Below are 7,624 nucleotides of genomic sequence, written 5' to 3' on the forward strand. Positions count from 1 at the left end.
CCGCAATCGACAATGGTCATCCGGCAAGTTGCTTAAGCACTGATGCAAGCACTCCAATTAAATGGTTGACAAGGAACGGTTGGCCAGGCTGTCGCTGCATACAATTAAGTATCCCTTTAACTTTAAAGCCCATCTTCACCACACACACAGTAGTTAAGGAAATAAAATGAATTAATGAAACAAAATGACTTCATCCACAAAAGAGTTGCAGCTTCATGCAGAACAACCCTGGAGACATTGCAAAGTTCAATCGCCTGTGAAATAAACATTGCAGAGAATCCACCATTTTGCCTGCTCGTCTGTGCACTTGTCACATGGTACATGGGTTCAGGATCCACGCAAACATTATAACCTTTTTAAAAAACGTCTGTTTCTTACCAGATTTGTTTTGATTCCCTGCAGAGCACCTCACGAAACCTCCAAAAATATAGACACAGCTCTGGAAGATGCTACGGATAGGCAGTCCCTCTGGGGAACAGGACACGAGGTCGAGCAGTGAGTGCATTAAATCATATAGCTCGATGAAGCTGGTTCCATGAAATAAACATTGCAGAAAATCCTCCATTTTGTCTGCTCGTGTCACATGGTACAACGGTTCAGGGCCCGGAAAAACAATATAACTTTTTTTTAAATGTCTGTTTTTTATACTAGATTTGCTTTGACTTCGTGTTGAGCACTTCGTGAAACCTCCGAAAATATAGACATAGATCTGGCAGACACTATGGATTGGCAGTCCTTCTGGGGGACAGGGTGTGAGGTCTTGCAGTGAATGCATTAAATTATATAGCTCAATGAAGCTGGTTTATTTTGTTACGTTCTGAAATTTTTTGTTCACTCAATATTATTCTCCAACTAGAAGAAAAAGATAAGTTTAATGCTTTGGAATTTCACATTTTGTTGTGTATGTAAGGAGAAGGAGGGAACATAGCCTTGCTTGCTTAAAGTAGGTAGGTACGTCAGCTTAGTTATAAGACTCGTTATTTTTTTTGAAATCATCAGATTTCACAACAGACTTCGCCAATTATTTAGTCCGGACGATATCCGATCCTCAAAACCGAAATAATATTTCAATGATATACTTTAATCAATCCGTGAGAGTAGATCGTAGAAAATCATATCATATAATGCATGAAATCGCTCCGAGCTCCTAATTTGAAAACTCGTAGTACTTCCAAAAGCAACGTACAAAACGATTCATAGCAAGGATGAACAAGCATTCGATATGAGTGAGGAAAGTGAAAAAAAACAAATTTTCTCGTTAAGAAATCGTTGCGGCCTGTTCCAAGTCGGGGCATGGTTGAGCAGGCCAAAAAACATGGCGGCTTCAGACCCCAGCGAGGTTACCCAGGAAACGCCTTGAGACCCCAATGAGTGAAGTGGCCGATGAAGCACCAGATAAAGGAAATAATTAAATAATGCCATTAGTTAGTCTTCAAAAGGGGTGTTTTAATGAACCCAAACATCCAATTTTCACTCTGGCCCTTCCTTGGAGTTTTCTTAGTATGTGTGCAAAGTTTCAGGCTGCTAGGTTTTTTTTTATAGTTTTGGAGTTAGAGAGGAGACACACTAAGACACAGACACAGACTCACACACGGTGCCTTTTATTAGTATAGATGGATGTAAATGGAGGAAAGAGTACTGTATTTCCAACCGATAGCCAAAAAGATTATTAAAGGCAACTAACAACTTAAAATGAATGCCATGTTCCAAATATACTTGTTAACGACACAATTCGAGATTTCAATAGGAAGGTTGACATCAGGAAGAAAGGAAATTGCATCTGTGGAACTGATGATAAATATGGTAAAATTACATCGAACTGATATTGGCACCACGATTGAACAAAACAATTAAGGGAGAGAGCAAAAAGGAAAAAAAGAGGGAGAGAGAAGGGGCAGAAAGAGTAACCGGCAAGCAATCCCGTTGGGTTGGTATAGGTAGGGTTAATTTGGGTTGAAAAGGTCACAGGTAGGAATGAGGGATGACGTGTCATTGGGGTGCACTGCCTGCTTGATGCCCTGGGTGAAACAGAGGGGTTGAACCGTCTCTGGAACACGGCTCCATAAACGGGATAAAAGAACATCAAAAGAGTCACTGGCTGCAGTGAGCCTGGGTTTTGGGAGTTGAACGAGGGAGGGGGTTACCAGAAGAATGGGTGGGTCTTTGAGCAGCTGAAGAGGTGTGAAAGGCTGACAAAGCAGAGGAAGTTAGAACAGAGGGGAGAGGAGGTACAAAAACGGAGATGTCACTGACTTGACTTCAAGATGAGAACGACAGACCTTGGACATTGGCCTCATCATAGGAGATTCCAATAATGTTGAGCGCTTTAGATTTCCACAGAATTCAGGAGAGACAGGTGTGATGTTGGGGTGCCAACCCATAGGGGAGAACAGTACTCAAATGAGCCATGGGAAAGAGGCTTGATAGATGATTTGATAGATCCTTGATAGATCCTGTTGGCTTTGTGGTTAAGAGTTGCTTACAAAAGGAACTTTGAGTTATTTAAAGATTTTTTTTTAGAACCCGTCGAACTTAATCCGAAATGGGGGCTTACGGTTTTGGTCTCGATTTTCGTGTCCGTGTCTGTGTGCGTGCGTCTGCAACCATATCTCGGACATGTATGGACCAATTTTATTTGTGCTTGGCACAAAGACATCACATTATGGGGTACATATGCACGCCATTTTATTTCGCAATGCGATCAAAGATGGCCGACTGGCAGCAATTTTAGTTGTAAAAAAAACCCGATGTTGAACACGTCCTCAACCATTTCTCGGACATGCATTTACCGGAGTTGTTCAAACTTGGGACACGTGCAGTAAATGATGGCATATATGTGCTCCTCACTTTATTTTGTGATCTGGTTAAAGATGGTCAACTGGGAGACGGGCGGCCAATTTGGTTGTAAAAAAAAAAAACCCGGGATTGAACTCGTCCTCAACCATTTCTTGGACATGCATTTACCGATCTTAGTCAAACTTGGTGCACAGATAAAGAATAATGCTTCACATATACACATCATTTATTTTGTGATCAGATCCAAGATGGCCGACTGGCAGCCATTTTGTTACGTAAACATGTCCCCAACCATTTCTCGGACATGCATGGTCCGATTTTGTTCAAACTTGGAAAATGTCACATGTCACAGATGTTCTTGTAAGTTACCTGACCACTCAAGTCTAGCCTGGTGTTGGCTTAGCAGTTAATGTGCCTGGCTTGGGATCTTAGGGTCCTGAGTTTGAGCTCCGTTGGCTGTTGAATTAACACCAGGTGGGGTTGACTCAGCCTGCCATCTTTCTGAGGTCAGCAAAATGAGTACCAGTGTACTGGTAATAGGGGCATTGCATCAGTGGCACAGCCAATGATGCTACCTGCAGCTGTGTGCTGCATACGAAGGAGGAGGAGAGCAAGACTGAAGTACCAGAATGCCTTTACCCTTATTTAGATTTTCAAGATGAACTGACAGCCCACGGTGAACTCACCTTTAATGAGGTGGTGCTAACTTCACTGTGAAAGGAGATGATGGCAGTGGGACATGCAACACACTGGCATAGAGGCTTGTATGTGCAGAGTGCAAGACAGCCTCCACTGACACCGAATGACAAAGGAGCCAATATATGATTTCTCCAAATTTGACTATTTTTGGTTCACAAGATGAGAAGATGTCAGAGTAGAGATGACAAGTTTGATGTTGTAGTCCAGGGGCCCAGGCATATATCGGTACCATCTGAGGAAACCAAACTTTAGGGATACTAAGTTATTGGTAGGGACTATATTATTATTTCAATATGTGATAACCGTTCCAGAAGAGCAGGTTAGTGTATGTATTTTGCATTTTTACCATTTTACCATTCTGAGATATTGACGTTTTGGGGGAAAATCAAAAAAAAAAAAACCAAGGACCACTGGGAGGAAGTGGCAGAGCTGAAGTCCACGCAGGAGGAAGCAGACACCCGAATGCTTCTGTATGCTCTGCATGCAGCAGAGGCTGGGTACAAGGTTGTGGTGATCACTGCCGAAGATACAGATGTCCTCGTGCTGTGTCTTGCCTTCAATAAGGAAATCCCATGCCCCGTGTATCAGAAGTGTGGTACACAAACCCGCACACGGTTCCTAGACATTGACAAGCTTGCTACATCGATGGGAGACAGTGTCTGTGATGCCCTGGTTGGACTGCACGTGTTCTCCGGTTGTGATACAGTCAGTGCCTTTGCAGGCCGGGGAAAGATGGGCGCCTTGAAGCAAATGAAGTCGGATAAGACTGACCAAGAGGCCTTCAGTCAGCTCGGTCATTCATGGGAAGTATCCACTGAGCTCTTTCAGAAGCTGCAAGAGGTCACCTGCCACATGTACGTGCCATCTACCAACACCACAAAAGTCAATGAACTCCGATATCAACTCTTCTGTGCCAGATGGGGAGAGATAGAGTCCAGTAAGCTTCCACCATGTGAAGACTGCCTCTTCATGCACGTCCTCCGTGCAAACTACCAGGCTGCTATTTGGAGGCGCTGTCTGCAATGCCAACCCTATGTTCCAAGTCCCAAGGGTTGTGGATGGACCACTGATGATGACGGGAAGCTGGCCATCGAGTGGATGCAGGGTTCTCCAGCACCGGATGCAGTGTTGCAACTGCTTTCCTGCAAGTGTGGACGGTCGTGCAAACTCCCAGACTGCATGTGCCTTGCCAATAGCCTGAAGTGCACTGACATGTGCAAGTTGCGAACCTGCAGCAACCAGCCCACTGATGTCGAGGAAGAGGTTGGAGACCTCGAGGACTCTGATGCTGATAACAGTGATGAAGACTGGACTACTGATCCATGGTGTGAATGTTTTGGCACAATCACAAGGACATTCATGGCTACAAATATGCATGAGTAAAACATAATACATAAACATGCCACAATAGTGTGGTGAAATTTGGGTTATCTGTAAATTTCACATTTTGGACGCTTGTTGGAACTTGGGTAGGGGAAGGGCAATTCCTTTAACTGTGGTAAAAACTTGTAAAATGTTCACAAATGTTTTCCTCATACAACATGTGCATGTTGTAGGCTACTGCGGTTCAGTAGCACTACCCAGGGAACTTGTATGACAATATTATAAATTAAAATGTACTGAAAATCACTAATCAGCAACATTTTGATAGGCCCTATTGTTCGCCCCTTTCTGCCATAAAACAAATTCTGCCTTCAGGAATGACAGAAAGGATTATTCGGATGGTATAAATAAACCATTTCAGAAATGTATTTGTGGTTTGCAGTTCATTCTAGCCCCATGTGGAAACAGCAATTGCATCATTAGTGAATGTTTCTGAGTTTGCCTTTTCGCTTTCATTATGCGGAGGGTGGGTACATTCCAGAGATGATAACTATCAATAAGCTGCCAGTCTGCAATGGTTATCACATCAAAATATGATCCATATATATATATACACACCAATTCAAAAATCATAACTCGGATTGGTTTCCTTAGATGGTACCGGCAAGTGGAATTTCTGGTCTGGGCCCATGGACTATTGTTGGTGTTTGTATGGAGTCGTTTAAGATGCAGTTAGCCAGTTTGGGTGCTTATAAGACTGCAAGACTGATAGCTCCAACCCAAGAGTACTGAGGGTGTCTTGGGAGGAGGGAAAAAGAGGTTATGCTTCAACAGTTCAATTCCAACAGGAGAGGTACCAGAGCATTGGAATATCATGATTGTCATACCAATAGTAAATAAAGGATCAAAGGAAGCATCAGGAAAATTAACTTCAATATAACTTTCACCAGCCTAGTGTTGGCTTTGTGGTTAAGGTAGCTGGCTTGGGACCAAAAGGTCCTGAGTTTGAGCCCCTTTTCGCCATAGAATTAACACCAGGTGGGGTTGACTCAGCCTATCATCCTTCTGAGGTTGGCAAAATGAGTACCAGTGTACTGGGGTAACTAGCAGAGTACCAGCACTATGGGTGATCGTGTTCCAGGTATGCAACATGTTCTTCTGATGCATATCTCTATTTGGGTGGTGCATAAACAATTGACAGCTCTGTATATACAAAAGAAACAATACCCAGGTTATGTGCATGAAGCAAAAACATACCGACTGCTTTTAATTCAAAACACCTCACGACACTGGAAAACCTGGGGACAGAAATACTGCACTGAAAATGGTGGGGACTTGTAATACCCTCCCCCACCTGGAGGCGGTGCCACATGATACATATTTACAGAGAATTTGTGTAGCACCGGCAAAGATAAAAACACCCCGATACATTAATTGGGGTTATGCTGATCCTCTGTAGCAAGTTTGGATGTAATCAGCCCAGAACAGTCGGAGGAGAATGCGACAAAGAAACAAACAGACAAACACCGATCCGTGAATTCTAGTAAGGATAACCATCAGTGGTAACCTGTTGGAGTGACGACCCGTCCAGGACAGTACTCCTTGCCAATGAAGCTGCCTCGGCAGCCCGATGCACCATTACAGCACGAAATAAATGGTGTTATTATATTATTTTAACTTTCACCCCATATAAAAGGGAAAAGAGGACCCTGGGCCCCAAAAAAGAAGACTCCATGTTATTTTCCCCCCAAAAAGGCCCCAAAAAGAGATCTCCATGTTATTTTCACACTCGCTTAGTCTTTGTTACTTTGGAATCAAATGCAAAAAATCTGCAGGAATTCCCTTGTTTTATTGCCTTTTTAACCCCTTGGAAATTTTTTTCCATGTTAAGGTGTTCCATCACCAATCAGCTTGCTTTCACTTGCCAAGCCAGCCATTCCTTATTAACCGCTTGGTTGAAGTGCGTTCTTGAGTGCTTAAGCCACTTGGCGAGCGTTCTACAAGCTGATTGGTAATGTTGCTGGGGTGTGTTCAGTTAACAAGGTTTCACTTTTTTTTCTTCTTGTACACAGAGACGAGGCTCGTGGAAGAGCTAAATATTTATTGCAGAGCGCTCATTCTTGTAAAGATACACATACATACAGTCATGGCCAAAAACATTGGCACCCTTGCACTTTTTTTCAAATAATGCACCATTTCTTCCAGAAAATTGTTGAAATTAAAAAAAACCTTTTGGAATCCACAAATGTATTTCTTTGGTTTACAGTGGAACAAAACACAAGAAGCTGAAAAAAAAATCACTAAATCTTAGCTTTTCCACACATAAATCTTAAAATGGCTCGGACAATATCATTGGCACCTTTTAGAAGTTGTTATAAATAATTAGATTTCGAGGGGGTGATTCTACTTTACTTTGGAATTGAACTCATCTGTGGTGAGTTGCAGGTGCCGGCAATATAAAAATCACTCATTCAACCAGTTTAAATGGAGAAAAGGAGTCGTTCTGCTGTTTTGTGTCACTGTGTGTACCGCAATGAGCATGGAGAAAAGAAAGAAAACCAGAGAATTATCTGAGGAGGTCAGACACAAGATTGTAGCCAAGCATGGACAATCTCAAGGCTACAAGTCCATCTCCAGAGACCTCGATGTTCCTGTGTCCACCGTAAGCAATGTTCTCAGGAAGTTTAAGGCCCATGGTACTGTGGCCAACCTCCCTGGACATGGCCGCAAGAGAAAAGTTGATCGAAGATTGCAGTGAAGGATTGTTCGAATGGTGCAGAAAGCACCTCGATCAACAGCCAAAAAG

At 42.9% G+C, this 7,624-nt stretch overlaps 1 long non-coding RNA gene across 1 annotated transcript in view; it reads right to left on the reverse strand.

The window, feature by feature from the left end:
* Window positions 1-251: 251 nt before the first annotated feature.
* The window catches only part of LOC147021433 (uncharacterized), a 48,911-nt gene continuing 41,538 nt past the window's right edge, over window positions 252-7,624 (reverse strand). Inside the window, exon 3 of the long non-coding RNA XR_015060792.1 lies at window positions 252-468. This is a non-coding gene — a long non-coding RNA (uncharacterized LOC147021433). The remainder of the gene's footprint in view (window positions 469-7,624) is intronic.

Source organism: Eptatretus burgeri, chromosome 8 (assembly GCF_056783735.1).
Source record: "Eptatretus burgeri isolate ZD-2024b chromosome 8, Ebu_testis_v1, whole genome shotgun sequence".
Classification (NCBI taxonomy): domain Eukaryota; kingdom Metazoa; phylum Chordata; class Myxini; order Myxiniformes; family Myxinidae; genus Eptatretus; species Eptatretus burgeri.